This window comes from Heptranchias perlo, chromosome 20 (assembly GCF_035084215.1).
Source record: "Heptranchias perlo isolate sHepPer1 chromosome 20, sHepPer1.hap1, whole genome shotgun sequence".
Classification (NCBI taxonomy): Eukaryota; Metazoa; Chordata; class Chondrichthyes; order Hexanchiformes; family Hexanchidae; genus Heptranchias; species Heptranchias perlo.
Genome location: NC_090344.1, coordinates 6,960,863 through 6,979,086, shown reverse-complemented (window position 1 = coordinate 6,979,086; position 18,224 = coordinate 6,960,863). Strand labels below are relative to the sequence as shown.

Sequence of the window (18,224 nt, the reverse complement as noted above, 5' to 3'; positions counted from 1 at the left end):
GAGACGCCAAGTCCAGGGATCACTTACATTTGGGGCACCAAATACAGGGATCAGTTACACAGAGACACCAAATCCAGCGACCACTTATATGGTGACATCCTTTTTGCACCTTCTCCAGTATCTCTATATCCTTCTTATAATATGGAGACCAGAAATGTTCACCAGTACTCCAAGTGTAGTCCAATCAAGGTTCCATACAAGTTTAACATAGCTTTTCAATTCTATCCCTCTAGAAATGAACCACAGTGTTTGGTTTGCTTTTTTATGGCCTTTTTAACCTGCATCACTAATTTTAGTGATTTGTGTATCTGTGTCCCTCGATCCCTCTACTCCTCTACTCCATACAGTGTCTTATTGTCCAAGCATTATGAGGCCTCCTTGTTCTTGCTACCAAAATGCTCCACTTCATCCTCATCTTTATTAAAATTAATTTGCCAATTACACCCCCATTCTGCAAGTTTATTAATGTCTTCTTGCATATTCTTGTAATATTCATCAGTATCATCTATCCCTCGCCCCAAACTGGTGTCATCCGTAAATTTTGAAATTGTACATCCGATTCCCGAGTCCAAATCGTTTATATAAATTGTGAATAGTAGTCCCAGCACCGATCCTTGTGGAACACCACTTTCCACCTTTTACCAGTCTCAGGAGCGACCCTTAACCCCGACTTTCTGCTTTAGTGCAGTAATCAAGAGAAACCTCTTTACACAGGGAGTTGTGAAACTGTGGAAATCACTTCCAAAGTTCTGTAATGACAAGTGGCCTCATGTTTTTATCCAAGACATCACACAGCCCAGTCATTTACTCCAAATGTTGATGCAATGGTTCAAGCTAAGAGGTGCCAGGTATTGGGAGCAGCAGTAGCAATAAATAAAATCTAAACGTAAGTAACAATATGGTTCACCTTCATCTATTTCCAGTTCAATAACTTTTGCTGTATGTGGCCCAGGCCAAGTGCCATGATATCGGATCAGGCTCATCATCCAAAATGAGTTTGACACCCTTGAGATAGACAATGTGAAGCGGATTTCCCTCATCCACGAACCCAGCAACTTCTTCAAATAACTGAAGCAAGTTTGTAAGACACGACCTTCTTTCCCAGAAGCCGTGTTGAGTATCTGTAATGGCGCCTTCTCTTTCCCCGTGATCATAAACAGCATCGCTTAGGATCCCTTCAAGCATATTCCCTCTGATCCATATCACACCGATGGATCTGTCATTCCCTGGCTCTGATTTGTCCCATTTAATGAAAATGGGAACTACGTAAGCTATTTTCCTATCTCAGGAGACAATCGCTGACTCTACTGAGCTGTTGAAGATACAGGCATGGGGCTCACAGAGCACCGTCTCATCTCTTTAAACACCCGTGGGTGAATATCATCTGGAACTGGAGCACAATCTATTTTGAGATTTCGTATTTCATCCAAGATGACATCCCTTTCCATTTTAATATTTATGATGTTATTGTCGACAGCACATCCCACAACTGGAATCTGAGCATCATCCACAGGAGTGTAGGCTGATGAGAAATAGTCATTTAACAGCTCTGCCATAGCCTGGGAATCTGTCCTGAACTGCCTTTCAGTGGACCTAATCTATCTTTAATGGTCTTCTGACTGCTGACGCAGCTGAAAAAGCGTTTGCTTTTATTCTCACAATTGTGCACCATCTTCTTTTCCAATGATCTCGTAGCTTGTCTAATGGCTGATTTTGTCTCCCTCGATTGTGGGTGATATTTGACACTATCCTCCTGTAAACTGAATTCATCCTGATCTGACCTGAGTTAAATGTGAGACAGTTCGGGGAGTCAGGAATCATTCACCCTGAGACTTAAACTAACAGGTAAAACCCCAGACGGTTCCTTCGTCAGGTTTTCTCTGGTTCCTCGGCATATATTTGTCAGGATGCCGAAACCCAGCTTTCTTACAGTCCACTCCTGGAGGTCCCACTCCCTGAGCCTACAACCTTCAGCAGGGTCAGTGGTGGAGTTCACAAATGAACTGAAACCCTTCGGAATGCGAAAACAATTTTGCGTTTCCAAAATAAAAGAACTGACATTTATTGTGGAAACAGTCTGGTGTCGCTCACTGCAGAAACATCCATGTCAGAGTGAAGCGGCTCTCCTGAAATCTTTCGACCTTTTCTGTCAAGGAGAATTCTGATTTCCGTGAAGGCAATCTCAGGTTAAATGGTGGAAGATCGGCCGTGCTCAGCTGGCCATCGAAACCGGGCATTTTTGTGCAGACAAAACATATATTTGAAACCAGGAAATATGAGACCATGAATCTTAAGGTAAAAATTTCCCTACCGTCCCTGGGTGGGCTCGAACCACCAAGCTTTCAGTTAACAGCCGAACGCGCTAACCGATTGCGCCACAGAGACACGACACGTTTGTTTTTGAACTATTGATTCAACGAGCTAAAAATTCAGGTTGCCGCGATCAATATACCATCTCTCCACTATCAGTTTACTTTTCCAAAATAAAGGGTGTGAAGTTTGCATGAGTGAAAATCTGTGCTGTGTTATTTCTGAACATTAAACTCACCTTGCCATTAAACATCTGTATGTCGGAAGTCTCCGTCCCCTAGTGGTCGAGAGGATTGATTTTTCGAGTTGTGATTCTCCATTCTCGATTCCAGTGATATTCAGGTCTGGTGAAAATGAGAGGACATGAAACGAGCAGGTCCAACGAGCAGGTCTGTGGCACTGCACGGTGTCTACAAAGTTGTCTCTTGTATTTACAGTGAAACGGACGGCAGTTTTCACCATTAAACCAGGAACTATGATGTTAAGAAAAGATGTGGCCGACAAACATTCGATTTCAGCGCCCTGACACTGGGTCAGAGCAAAGCTCAGTTCGTGCGATTGCCGAGTGGCGAGAGGGTGGATTTGGAACTCCTGTGCGGCTGCACTGCGAGTTGTCCAGATCTGCTTGGAGCGATATTCACTTCAATTCATCACTGACAGGGACAGTTTGATTCAATGTCTCTTTTCTCTTGTAATTGGTGAGATTTCAAAAGTTGAAAACGACCCGTGCTGACCCCAACCTCGCCACTTACACGCTGACAGATACAATGCGGTCACAGTCTGGTTCATTGAGATGAAAACCGAGAGCGATTTCACAGTCGAATGCAACGCGAACAAAACTCATTTAAAGAAAGTGCAGGTCACAGAGGTGCCTTTAAAGTCCCGATTGTTCGAAGCAGAACTGGAAAATGCGCAATGCAGCCGCACAGCAATTCCAAATGAACTCTCCGTGGAGGAAAATGAGTGACAGGAGCAGAAGGAGATACCACGTGAAAGATTTGGACCCAGACCTGCTGCATGATACTTTAAATGTTGTCCACCTTTAACTGTCGCTCATAGTGTTAGAACTGTCACTGTTATCATTAGCCTTCTTGCACTGCAACTCCTCAATAGTCCCAGGTTATCACAGCATCGCTTTCTTCAAATTGAATCTCAGTGTGAAAACTTACACGATTTCAAACCCAAGCAAAGGTGTGTGAGATTGGAAGGAGAGTGTGAGTGGAGATCATGGGCCGGGGGGCAGTGAGATCATCACCTGAGCATTAAGATATCCCACATACCAAAGAAGCAGGGAGATGAGATCTTTGTGTCTATTTTTCCCGGCATGTGCAAAATCCATCCCTTCTCAAAGGCCAGCACCGTTCTTTCCCTCTCGCTCCTTGCTGTCCAGGTCAGGATGGGATTCATGAATTCCCCTGTGTTTTCATCATGCATCTAATTCACCTGGCAGCTGGAGGAGTAGAGGAAGCGGGAGGGGAAGAATAGTCAGAAACAGGAGATGCCACGTGAAACGGGCCGAATCGTGTGTGTGTCAGTTGCTTCAAATGATCCACGGCAGCCTTGCATTGCTTCGCAGCTTTACCAGGAGCTGCATCGATTCGGCCCGTGCGTGCGTGCATTTTGGAAATGGAAACAGAGACATCCGCTGCTTGTGGTAATATTTCACCTCACTATTCCATTTCATGCACAGGCCTATCCCCACTCGGTACTGTAATGGCCTGAACAAGTCTTTTGTGTTCTCACAGAAAATGCCACTTTGTGCGAGCAGCTTGTCTGGACTGGACTGCACTGAGCTGGGACACTGAAAATATTCAATTAATGAAATCAGTACTTCAAACAGAAAAAAATCTTCACTCACTCGTCCTGATACAATGAGGTCTCTATTCTTGAATTATTGTTTCATTCATTGGAAAATAGGAACAGGAGTAGGCCATTCAGCCCTTCGAGTCTCCAGGTTAATACATCCTTCCTGAGGTGGGGTGCCCAGAACTGAATGCAGTCCTCCAGATGGGGTCTCACCAGAACTCTGTGCATCTGTAACATAACTTCCACCCTTTTGTATTCCAGCCCCCTTGAGATACATGGGGACAGTGAGAGCTCAAGAGAGAAAGCGGGAGAGAGCAAAAGTGAGAGAAAGAGAGAGAGAGGAGTGAGAGAGAGAGAGCGCGCACTAGGCATTGCATGAACCGTCGCTGTGACGAATTCTCAGGAGCTGCTTTGAATCCCCACTGAGCTTTCGAACCACTTGTTCCACCCGACCAAAAGTTCATAAGCAGCATATGGGAAATCTAAAATCACATCGACTGCAACCGGTTTTGCAGCGCAATAGTAACACGTCGGACTTTTACTTCAAAGATTGTGGATTCGAATATCGCCACGGTTGATTTCGAACGAAGAAATTATTCCTCATCTCTGTATTAAATGGCCGACCCCTTATCTTGAGATTATGACCCTTAGTTCTAGCCTCTCCAGCCAGGGGAAACGGCCTCCAAGCATCTACTCTGTCAAACCCTCCAAGAATTTTATAAGTATCAATGAGATCACCTCATTATTCTAAACTCCAGAGAATATAGGTCCATTCTACTCCTCACAGGACAATCCTCTCATCCCAGGAATCAATCTTGTGAACCTTTGTTGCACTCGCTCTAAGGCAAGTATATCATTCCGCAGGTAAGGAGATCAAAACTGTACGCAGTACTCCAGATGCGGTCTCACCAAAGCCCTATATAATTGCAGCAAGACTTCCTTACCCTTGTACTCCAACCCCCCCTGCAATAAAGGTCAACATACCATTTGCTTTCCTTATTGCTTGCTGCACCTGCATGTTAACTTTCTGTGATCCGTGTACAAGGACACACAAATCCCTTTGAATACCAACATTTCTTAGTCTCTCACCTTTTCAAAGATATCCTGCTTTTCTATTCTTCCTAACAACGTAAATAAACTCACATTTCACCACATAAAATACTTCATTTTCGATCTTCTCGCCCATTCAGTTAACCTGTCTTTATCACTTTGCATCCTCTTTGCGTCCTCCTCATAGCTCACTTTCCCAACTACCTTTGTATCGTCAGCAAACTTGGACACATTACACTTGGTCCCCTCATCTAAGTCGTTAATAAAGACTGTAAATAGCTGAGGACCAAGCACTGATCCTCACGGCAACCCACCAGTTACAGCCTGCCTACCAGAAAATTATTCCGACTTTATGTTTTCTGTAAGTCAACCAATCCTCAATTCATGCTAATATACCACCCACAATCCCATGAGCCCTAATCTTGTGTGACACCTTGTCGAATGCGTTTTTATAATCCAAATATACTACATCCACTGGTTCTCCCGTATCTATCCTGCTAGTTGCTCTCTAAAAAGCTCTAATAGTTTTGTTAAACACGATTTCTTTTTCATAAAACCGTGCTGCATTTGACTAATCAAATTATGATTTTCAAAGTGCCCTGTTACCACGTCCCTAGTAATAGATTCTAGCATTTTCCCTATTACTATTGTCAGGCTAAATGACCTGTAGTTCACTGTTTTCTCTCTCCCTCCTTTCTTGAAAAGCGGGGTTACGTTTGCTACCTTCCAATCCAAGGGGAACTTTCTAGAATCTCGTGAATTCTGGAACTTCGAAATCAATGTATCCACAGTCTCTGCAGCCACCTCTTTTAAAACCTTATGATGCAGACAATCAGGTCCAAGGGATTTGTTGGCTTTTAGTCCCATTAATTTCTCCAGTACTTTTTCTTTACCAATCTTAATCTTTAAGTTCCTCACTCTCATTTGCCCCTTGGTTCCCCACAATTTCTGGTATATTTTTTGTGTCTTCTATTCTGAAGATAGATAAAAGTAGTTTTTTTAACGTCTCTGCCATTTCCTTATCCCCCACTATAATTTTTTTGTCTCTGCCTCCAAGGGGCCCGTGTTTACTTTTGCTAATGTCTTCATTACACATACTTGTAGAGGCTCTTACAATCCATTTTTATACTTCTTGCTAGTTCACCCTTATTCTATTTTCTCCCTTTGTATCAATTTCTTCGTCATCCTTTGCTGGTTTCTAAAACTCTCCCAATCCTCAGGCTACCAGCCTTGATGGCAACATTGTAAGCCGCTTCGTTTAACGTAATACTATCCTTAATTTCTCCAGTTAGCCAAGATTGGACCACTTTTCCAGTGGCGTTTTTAATCCTCAAGGGAATGTATTTTCATTGAGAATTATTATTTATTTATTTAAATGTTCACCATTGCTTAAAACCATCATATTTTTAATCGAATTTCCCAAACTACCTCAGCCAACTCGCCCCTCATAACTACGCAATTGGTTTTGTTTAAATTTAAGACCCTAGTTTCGGACTTAACGAGATCATTCTCAAACTCAATATGAAATTCTATCATATTATGATCATTCTTTCTCAGAGGATCATTTACTATAAGATTTCTAATTAATCCTGTCTCATTACACAATACTAGATCTAAAATAGCCTTTTCCGTGGTTGGTTCCTCGACATATTGTTCTAGAAAGCTGACTCGAATGAATTCCATGAACATAAAACAGGTTATCTTGTGTTGCTAACATGATGTTAGCATGTTGGGGTGACTTATGACTCGAAGACAAGGCCAGATCTGCCAGTTGAATTAGATGTTTGATGCAAACACGGAGAATTAATGAAACCAAGACTTCCCTGCAGGGAGTGGGAAAGAAAGATGCTGGGCATTGAGAGGCGAAGGATTTTGTTTGTTGCAGGATGAATAGATACAAGGACCTCATCTCCTTGCTTCTTTCAGATACTGACTATCTAATTTGAAGAGATGCTCTCGCTGCCCAAGGCCCATAATCTCCAGTCGCACCTCCTTCCAATCTTGCACACGTTGCTTCGCTTTGAAATTATGCATTTTTTCACACTGGGATACCATTTGAAGACAGCACTGCTGTGATAAGCTTGTGTTGTAAAGAGCTCCGACGAGCTCCCGGCAGTAGTGCTGCAGACTTGTGCTGCAGAACTGGCCGCGCATCTAGCCAAACTGTACAGCTACAACACTGGCATCTACGCGACAACATGGAAAATTGCCCAGGAATGTCCTGTCCACAAAAAGCTGGATAAATCCAACCTGGCCAATTACCGCCCCATCAATCTACTCTCAATCATCAGCCAGGTGCTGGAAGGTGTCGTCTACAATGCCAACAAGCGGCACTCACTCACCAATGATCTGCTCACCAATGCTGAGTTTGGGTTCCGCCAGGGACACTCGGCTCCAGACCTTGGTCCAAACATGGACAAACGAGCTGAATTACAGACGTGAGGTGAGAGTGACTGCCCTTGATATCAAGGCAGCATTTGTCCGAGTGTGGCACCAAGGAGCCCTGGTAAAATTGAAGTCAATGGGAATCAGGGGGAAAACTCTCCAGTGGCTGGAGTCATACCCAACACAAAGGAAGATAGCAGTGGTTGTTGGAGGCCAATCATCTCAGCCCCAGGACATTGTTGCAGGAGTTCCTCAGGACAGTGTCTTCGGCCCAACAATCTTCAGCTGCTTCATCAATGACCTTCCCTCCATCATAGGGTCAGAAATGGGGATGTTCGCTGAGGATTGCACAGTGTTCAGTTCCATTCGCAACCATTCAGATAATGAAGCAGTCCGTGTCCGCATGCAGCAAGACCTGCACACCATCCGGGCTTGGGTTGATAAGTGGCAAGTAAAATTCGCGCCAGACAAGTGCCAGGCAATGAAAATCTCCAACAAGAGAGACACTAACCACCTCTCCTTGACATTCAACAGCATTTCCATCGCCGAATCCCCCACCATCAACATCCTGGGGGTCACCATTGACCAGAAACTCAACTGGACCAGCCACATAAGTAATGTGGCTACAAGTGCAGGTCAGAGGCTGGGTAATCTGCGGCGAGGGCTCACCTCCTGACGCCCCGAAGCTTTTCCACCATCTGCAAGTCACAATTCAAGAGTGTGATGGAGTACTCTCCAATTGTCTGGATGAGTGCAGCTCCAACAACAATCAAGATGCTCGACACCACCCAGGGCAAAGCAGCCCGCTTGTTTGGCACCCCACCCACCACCTAAAAAACTCACTCCCTTCGCCACCGGCGCACTGTGGCTGCAGTCTGTACTTCCAAAGGATGCACTGCAGCAACTCGCCAAGGCTTCTTCGACAGCACCTCCCAAACGCGCGCCCTCGACAACCTAGAAGGACAAGGGCAGCAGACACATGGGAACAACACAACCTGCACGTTCCCCTCCAAGTCACACACCATCCCGACTTGGAAATATATCGCCGTTCCTTCATCGTCGCTGGGTCAAAACCCTGGAACTCCCTTCCGAACAGCACTTTGGGAGAACCTTCACCACACGGACTGCAGTGGTTCAAGAAGGCGGCTCACCACCATCTTCTCAAGGGCAATTAGCGATAGGCAATAAATGCTGGCCTCGCCAGCGACGCCCACATCCCTTGAACGAATGAAAAAATGATATGGAGTGCAAGGAGATAAATCGAAGGATCTATATCATATGATAACAGTGCCTGTTCGGACACTGTGAGCTACAGCTGAAGTTGAGCAACATTTAAAGTGTCAGGCAGCAGGTCTTTTCCAAATCTTGACAGAAATGGCAAGAGAACTTCACGCAGACTTTGATCAGCGTCATGACTTGAACAAAGACGGCATTTTATACAGGCATTCCACACTCTGGGCCTTGACCCTTCCCCTACGATCCTCACTTCGAGCAGCTGGGATTTGTTTTGAGACAGGATGTCCCAGCTCTTCACCTTTAATGGGACAAGGAAAGACCAGATGGGCTGAGTGGCACTGTTTATGACATTACAGCAGTGGCTAGAAACCCTTCTCAGTATGGTCTGTGAGTGTTTGATGGCTCGGTGTAAATATAGTTTTACTCTGTACCGAACAAATGCTGTACCTGCGCTGGGAGTGTTTGATGGGAAAGTGTAGAGGGAGCTTTTCTCTATATCTAACGCTTGCTGTACCTGAATGGAGAGTGTTTCAAGCAGATACTAGGTGCTCAGAATGCCAAATTCTCCGAAGCTAACATCCATCACCTCGACGAGAACATTCAACCCGAAGATAGAATCATGGAATCATGGAATCATGACAGCACAGAAAGACGCCCGTCGGCCCATCGAGCCTGTGCTGGCTCTTTGTAAGAGCAATCCAGTTAGTTCCAGTCCCCCGTTATTTCCCTGTAGCTTCCGAAGAGAAGAGAAAACCATCAGTTTCTCCCCTGACACAGATCTGGAAGGACAGTGAGTGTCCCTAACATTTTTGTACAGTTTGTTCGATATTTTATCCCTGGAGCTGAGTCTTTTGGTGAAGATTTGAAATTGATTCCCTCCAGTTACCGACTCACCGACCAATGGGAATAGTTTTTTCTTGATTTAGCTGATCAATTTTTGTACACCACGCACCCTTCTTTGTTCTAATGAAAAGAGCCCCAGTTTCTCCAGTCTCTCCTCATAACTAAAGTCTCTGGTATCATCTCCGTCAATCTCTTCTGTACCCTCTCCATGGCCATGACATCTTTCCTAGTGTAAGACGACCAAAACTTTACACCATATTCTAACTGCAGATTAATCAATAATTTGTACAGTTTTACATGACCTCTGTCCTTTTGTACTCTATACCCATATTTGTGAAACCTTGGTTTTCGTTTGCTTTTTTAACCACTTTATCAACTTGCCCTCCCACTTTTAAAGATTTGTGTATCTGAACCCCTTGTAGATTTTAGAGATATTAACATAACATGTTTAAAACACATTGACATAAATCTGATCTAATGTGTATTATGGGAAAGAGAAATTTAGTCTGAGTTAGAAACTCAAACAAGCGTTTCACAGAAGACAGGTCGCCATGGCAACATTGATCAGACATTCCATTCCACAGAATCGGCTAGTTGGAAACTCTAATCTGATAAGGAGAAAGAACAGGAGTTTGTCTGTTATTAACCAAACTATAAACTTAAACCAGAGTGAGCAAAATAATAGAATGGATGATAACGTGTGATGTTTCTACCTATAATTGTAAAAGTGTAAGAAATAACATAATTAACAGTCGGCAGGGTAGTTTAGGGATAATGAGAAAATTACTGAACAAAAGTAATCGCTGGGAATCAAGGAATGTGTCCTTGTAAATCACAGATTGGAGAAGCTCCAGCTGTCATTTCCTCGCTTCCGGCCTAAACCCAGCACAGAAGACAAAGAAAAGTCAGGTGACAGAGATGGATCACTACAGGGTATCAAAGTGAGGGGATGCAGATGGAAGGGGGCAGTGGGGACTGGAGACACCAGAGATTAAGCTCAGGGCATCCGAGGTTCCGTCCAATGGGCTGAACTCGTTTAAGTTACTGTGGACAACAGGGTCTTGCATGTTTACTCTGATTGATGGATCAATATAAGATACTTTAGAAGACAGAGAATCTGCTCATCCTGTATCTCTTAATAAAGTATTAAAGTTGCTAACGCTAGACACTCGAATCTGCTAATTAATAAGACAAGGCGTTAGTTAGAGTCTTACACCCCGCTACTATGCGGCTCCTCTACTCCTTTTAAACATTTATCATTTTGTCCCGATTTTATCTTTTTTTTAAATCACAAAATGTATCATCTCATATTGCCCTTTTTAAAATTTCATCTGACACCAACCTGCCCCATTTACTAACCTGTGTATGTCACACTAAAGTCACGAACAGTCCTTTTCACAGTTTGCTCTGGTTCCTTTTTTGGCGTCAACTGATGATTTTCATCTTGTGCCCCATATACCCAAACCCAGATCATTCCTTTATATTGAGAAGAGCAATGGTCCCAACACTGACCCTGGGGACACCATTGTTTACATTCCTCCAGTCTGGAGAACATCCATTCACCACTACTCTCTGTTTTTTACCCTTTACCCAACTACCTATCCGCGCTGTCCCACTCCCTTTATTTACTTCAGCCTTAATTTTATCAACAAGGCTCCTGTACGGAACCTTATCAAACACCTTTTCACAATCCATCAACACAACATCCGCTTCATTTCCTTTGTCATGGTGTCCTTAATTAATCCATTTTACCAACAAATGTTGAAACGTTAGATCCGCTTCACAGGGTTTCATCTGTTTCAAGCTACAATATAAAGGTCCGATTTTCTCCTGGTGTTTAAGATAAATTAAGTTTTAAAAATGATGCAGAGTTTCAGACAATTCGGGTCATCCGGGCTCAGACCCGCCCACTCCGTGCCGGAAGTCCCGCTCCTCACACACTCTGACCGGGTTGGAGGATCAGCCGCCCGCTTGGTCCTCCAGTCCATCTCCGCTCTTCCTATTGGTTCGGAACTCTCCTTAGTCACCAGGGCGAGTTAATGGTGACAGTGACGTCCTGAGGGACAGTTGTGCAATAAACATTAATTGAACCCTTCAGTTGTAACATTTAATAAAACGAAATTAATAGTCACGGGAAAAAAATCTTATGTGCCGGTCACCAAAGTAGCGGGTCGCGGCTGCACTGATTGTTTGTTGCGGTTTGAATAGCACCAAGCGTTGGGGTTTCAGTTTATTTTATTACCCTTGGTCCAAACGCGTTCTCCCTGATTCCAATCTCTTTGCTTTCAGTCCGGAGATTAAGCGCATCAATGGCGGCTGCAGCCCCCAGCAAGCAGCGCGGTGCATAATGTCGCCCATCTGAATCAGAGGAGCCCAGTGCGCAGGCGCAGTAGGGGCTCATTGTTCGGCTGTGTTTTCTGAGCATGAGCGGTCGGAGAGGCTGCGGGAGTCGCAGCGGTCGGTGCAGGGAAGAGGATCGGAGGGAACAGGTTAATAAACCCCGGTGGGAGAGTGCCCCGGGCCCGAGTATAAAGCAGTGAACGTTATCCCCCCAACGCGACCCGACACGACGGAATCCGACTTCTCCCCGTTCGCTTCGGTTCAACTCGCAAACAAAGGCCCGCGGCCCCGCGTATTCTCAGGGAGCGTCTGTACATGAAGGAGAAATGGTGACGTGTAAGGGAGCTTCCTTAATTGAAGGAAAAGTGCTGACATATCAGGGAGTGTCTGTAAATGTAGAGCATATGGTAACATGTCAGGAAGCGTCTGTAAATGAAGAGGATATGGTGACATGTCAGGGAGTGTCTGTAAATGAAGGAGAAATGGTGACGGTCAGGGAGCGTCTGTAAATAAAGGAGGAATAGTGTTGGTTCAGAGAGTGGCTTTTAATGAAGGTTAATGCGTGACTGGACAGGGAGCGTCTGTGAAGGGAAGTGAAATGGTGACTGGACAGGGAGTGTCTGTAAAGGGAAGTGAAATGGTGAGTGGTCAGAGCATCTGAAAATGATGGAGAAATGGTGATGGGTCAGGGCGAGCCCTTCAGCAGAGCTGGGAGATATTGCAGATGGACAGCTTACAACGAGGGACAGGGTGATGGGACGTGGGGAGAGAAACAGAGAGAAAACATGTTGATAGAGGGAGACAATTAAATATGAGAGTATACTGGCAAGAAATATAAAAAACAGATTGTAAGAGCTTCCGACCGGAAGTAAAAATGAAGAGATTAGCGAAAGTAAACGAGGGACCCTTGTAGGCTGAGACAGGAGACATTATAATGGTGAATAAGGAAATGGCAGAGACGTTAAACAATTGTTTTTTTTTAATCTGCCTTCACAGTGGAAGACACAAAAACATATCAGAAATAGTGGGGAACCAAGGAAAAAATCCTCTTCCTCTCTGCTCTATCGAATCCTATTATCAGTTTAAACACCTCAATCAGATCACTCCTCAACTTTCTAAACTCAAGGGAACACAACTCAGGTTTATTCAACCTGTCTCCGTAATTTAACCATTTCAGCCCCGGTTCATTTTGGTCAATTTTCACTGTTCCCCTTCTCAGGCCAATCCATCCTTCCTGAAGTGTGGTTCCCAAAACTGAACACCGTTCTCCAGATGGGGTCTGATCAAGGCTCTAAACAACTGAAGCATCACTTCCGCCCCTCTGTATTCCAGCCCCCTCGAGATAAAGGCCAACATTCCTTTCACCATCTCGATTCCGTGTTATACCTGTTTCGTAGTTTTTAATGATTTGTGTCCTGGAACTTAAATAATATATTTGGAAATTGTTTACTTGTTTAAAATAATTGGCAAAGTTTGGGGATTCCCTAACAATGGGGCACAATCATAAAATTAGAGCAAGGACATTCAGAAGTGAAATCAGGAAGCACTTTTTCACCAAAAGGTTCGTGGAAATCTGCAATTCACTTCCCAAAAGGCAGTGGAGGCTGGGTGAATAGATATTTTCAAAAATGATAGATCATTTTGATGAGATAAGTGTCTCAAATATTATTGATCAAAATGGCTATATTGAGTTGAGTTACAGATCAGCCACGACCGAATGAAATGATGGAACAGGCACGAAGGGCTGAATGGCGTCGTCCTATTCCGGAGTTCCCTCTGCTGGTGACTACTGGACGGTGCACCAGTTAGTCTGAAAACGCCCTCTGTTGGTGAGTAACTGCATTACTTAGCTTTTAAAATTAAAATCCAAAAACATTGGCCCTGAAATTGTGATCAGTTTCTCCTGATCTCCCGCCACATTCCGGAATCCCCAGGTATTGGGGTAGGGCAGTGAAACAACATTGTGGTGTGTCTGTGAACCGGATGTGGAAAATGTATAGTGGTGTTCCCCACAGGTCAGTGCTCTTTTTAATATATATTAATGACTGGACTTGGGAAGAGAGGATTTAATTTCAAAGTTTGCAACTCGGAAATGTAGTAAACATTGTGCAGGATAGTATCAGACTTCAGGAGGCCATAGACAGGCTGGTGAAAGGGGCAGACACATGGCGGATGAAATTTAACACAAAGAAGTGTGAAGTGATACATTTTAGTAGGAAGAACAAGGAGAGGCAATATAAACTAAATGGTACAATTTTAAATGGGGAGTGCAGGAACAGAGAGACCTGGGGATCTATGTGCACAAATCTTTGAAGCTAACAGGACAAGTTGAGAAGGCTGTTAATAAATCTAAGTACCCCATATGCTTTTTCAATCTCTGTTTAAAAAAGCAGATGGGATCCTTAGATTCATTAACAGAAGCTTACAGTACAAAAGCAAGGAATATTTGCTAAACCTTCATAAAACACTGGTTCAGCCTCAGCCTAATTGTGTTCAATTCTGGGCATCACGCTTCAGAAAGACAAGGCCTTCGAGAGGGTGCAGAAGGGATTTACTAGGTTTGTACGAGGGATGAGGGATTTCAGTTATGTGGAGAGACTGCAGGAGCTGGGGTTGTCCTCCGCAGAGCAGAGAAGTTTAATGAGAGATTTGATAGAGGTGTTCAAATTCATAGAAACGTAGAAAATAGGATCAATAGTAGGCCATTCGGCCCTTCGAGCCTGCTCCGCAATTCAATATTATCATGGCTGATCCTTTATCTCAATACCATATTCCCGCTGTCTCCTCAAATCCCTTGATGCCTTTTGTGTCTGGAAATCTATCCATCTCCTTCTTAAATATATTCAGTGACTTGATCTCCTCTGCCTTCTGTGGTAGAGAATTGCACAGGTTCAACACCCTTTGAATGAAGGAACTTCTCCTCATCTCAGTCCGAAATGTCCTATCCCATATCATGAGACTGCAACCACCTAGGTCTCGAGCCCATAGCCAGGGGAATCACCATCCCTGCATCCAGTCCGTCTAGCCCTGTCAGAATTGTTTAAGTATCAATGAGATCCCCTCTCATTCTTCTAAACTCGAGTGAATGCAGGCCTAGTCGACCCTATCTCTCCTCATACGACATTCCTGCCATCTCAGGAATCAGTCTGGTGAACCTGCGCTTCACTCCCTCGATGGCAGGTATATCCTTTCTTAGGTAAGGAGAACAAAACTGCACACAATACTCTAGCTGTGGTCTCACCTATGCAATGAAAAACCGCAGTAAGACATCCTTGCTCTTGTACTCAAATCCTCTTGTAATGAAGGCCAACATAGCATTTGCCTTCCCAACTGCTTGCTGCACCTGCATGTTTGCTTTAAGTGACTGGTCCACAAGAACACACAGGTCCCTTTGTAGATCAACATTTCCCAATCTATCACCATTTAAATAATACCCTGCCATTCTGTTTTTCCTTCTGAAGTGGATAACTTCACATTTATCCACGTTATACTGCATCTGCCATGTATTTGCCCACAAACTCAACTTGTCTAAGTCGCTTTGAAACATCTTTGCATCCTCCTCACAACTCACGATCCAACCTAGTTTTGTGTCGTCAGCAAACATGGAAATACAACATTTGGTTCCCTCATACAAATCATTGATATATATTGTGAATAGCTCGGGCCAAGCACCGTTCCCAGCGGTACCCCACTATTCACCGCCTGCCACCCCGAAAAAGACTCATTCATTCCGACTCTATGTTTCCTGTCTGTTAACCAATTTTCAATCCATGCCAGTACATTACCTCCAATCCCATGTGTTTTAATTTTGCACACTAACGTCTGACGTCGGACTTTATCAAAGGCCTTCTGACGATCCAAATCCACCACATCCACTGATCCTCCATAATCTACTCCAACAGTTACATCCTCAGAAAACTCCAGTAGGTTTGTCCAACACGATTTCCCTTTTATAAATCCATGTTGAATTTGTCTAATCCCGTTAATATTTTTAAGTGTCCTGTATTCATATCCTTTATAATAGACTCAAGCATTTTCCCCACTAAGGATGTTAGGCTAACCGATCTGTTGTTCCCTGTTTTCTCTCTCTCTCTTTTTTTAATAGTGGAGTTACATTTGCCACCCTCCAATCTGCAGGAACTGTTCCATAATCGATAGAATTTTGGAAGATGACAACCAATGTATCCATCATTTCCTCTTTAATATTCTGGGTTGCAGATTATCAGGCGTTGGGGATTTATCGGCTTTCAGTCCCATGAATTTCTCCAGCACTATTTTTTTTACGAATAATAATTTCCTTTAATTCCTCCTTTTCACTGAACCCTTGGTTCCATGGCATTTCTGGGAAGTTATTTGTGTCCTCTTCCGTGAAGACAGATTTTGTTTAATTGCTCTGCCATTTCCTTGTTCCCCATTATAAATTCTACCATTTCTGACTGTAAGGGGCCGACATTTGTCTTCACTAATCTTTTTCTCTTTAGATACTTGTAGGAGCTTTTACAGCCCGCTTTTATGTTCCTTGCAAGTTTACTCGCGTAATTAATTTTTCCCCTCTTAATCAATCTCTTGGTGATTTGTTGCTGAATTCTGAACTGCTCCCAATGCTCAGGGTTGCTACTTTTTCGGGCAACTTTACATTGCTCCTCTTTGGATCTAATGCTGTCGTTAAATAAGGAGAAACTGTTTCCAGTGGCAGAATGGTCGGTAACCGGAGGACATAGATTTACTGTTATTGGAATACAACCAGAGAAACATGAGGAAACATTTTTTTTACGCAGGAATTTGTTCTTATCGGGAATATGCTGCCTGAAAGAGTGGTGGAAGCAGATTCAAGAGTAACTTTCAACAGGTAATTGTATAAATACTTGAAGGGAAAACATTTACAGGACTATGGGGAAACAGCAGGGGTGTGGAACGAACTGGATAGCTCTTTCTTAGGCATGATAGGCCAAATGCCCTCTGTCTGTGCTGTCCCATTCCGTGAGACTACGATACTATGTTAATAACTTGAACATCTTAAACAGAATTACACCAGTAAAGGCACACATTCCAACTAAAATAGTGAACAAACGTATTTTTTTGTTATAATTGAACGCTATTTAAGCTGTACATCACCACTTACATTATGAGACTGCAACATTCTCTGCACATCGAGTATAAGGTGGGAAATCATCTGTTGTTTCAGTTTCTGTGGCTCTGGAGGGACCAGTTACAATAAATGGATATAAAACAGACAGACCATTCATTGGACCCACTGTGGGTTCTAAAACTCCTTTAATGATGAGATATGAAAAAATGAAGCGATCACATAATGAAGTTCCTGTAAACCCACTGTTAATAAACACAGGTTCTCTATTACAAAGTTGGTCCATCCATGCAGAGCACCGTATATACAGTATTAACATAAACTGATCAATGATCAGAAATACATTGTTTCTGTTTTACATTTGTCAATTAAACAGAACACAGAAACTTTCAGACAGAATATGGAGAAAAACGAAATCCAGTTATTTCAACACAACGTAAAATGGTGATCGATTAAAATAAGTGATGTTTATATCGTGATGAAAAGCACATTCAGCATGTTCACACTGATGGAAAAGTTAATGGACATTCTCTCAGAATTAACACAGAACATTTCCCGCCAGTCTGTGACACGTATCGGGACATCACATCCTGGATTTCACGTTGACTTTTACCTGGAAGGCAAACAAACGATGAGAGAGAGAGAGCGAGAGAGGGAGAGAGACCGAGAGCGGTGAAAGCAATTCCCACCAGCACACCCGAGAATCAAATATAGTCTTTCTTCATCACTATATATTCAGAATATTCTCTCTGATAGTTTCTGTATCATTAATTGTAATAACTATATCCCCACTATCACAAAATAGAATAAAATGCGGTTCGTATAAAGGGAACATTTATTTAATTATAAAGCTACAGCAGGTTCTCTTTTATAGTTTATGAATCATAAATTGTCGGAAACACTCTCCCCACATTCAGACAATATAATTAAATACACCCAGTATTAAAGGGGATTTATATTTAAACAGTAAATACACAGAATGTTCTCTCTGATACTTTCCATCACTCTCCATTATACGACAGTAGATATCACCCGGGTCTCAACGATTAACCAACACTGGGATATCAGGGAGAGAAACAACTGCAGCCCTTGGTTATTATGTGTATCATTATATCATAGTAGATACAGCACAGAAGGAGGCCATTTGGCCCATCGTGCCTGTCCCGGC

At 43.3% G+C, this 18,224-nt stretch overlaps 1 non-coding gene across 1 annotated transcript; it reads right to left on the bottom strand.

The window, feature by feature from the left end:
• Positions 1-2,311: 2,311 nt before the first annotated feature.
• trnan-guu (transfer RNA asparagine (anticodon GUU)) lies at positions 2,312-2,385 on the bottom strand. Its single transcript has one exon. It is a non-coding gene; the product is annotated as a tRNA-Asn (tRNA).
• Between the last annotated feature and the right edge of the window lie 15,839 nt (positions 2,386-18,224).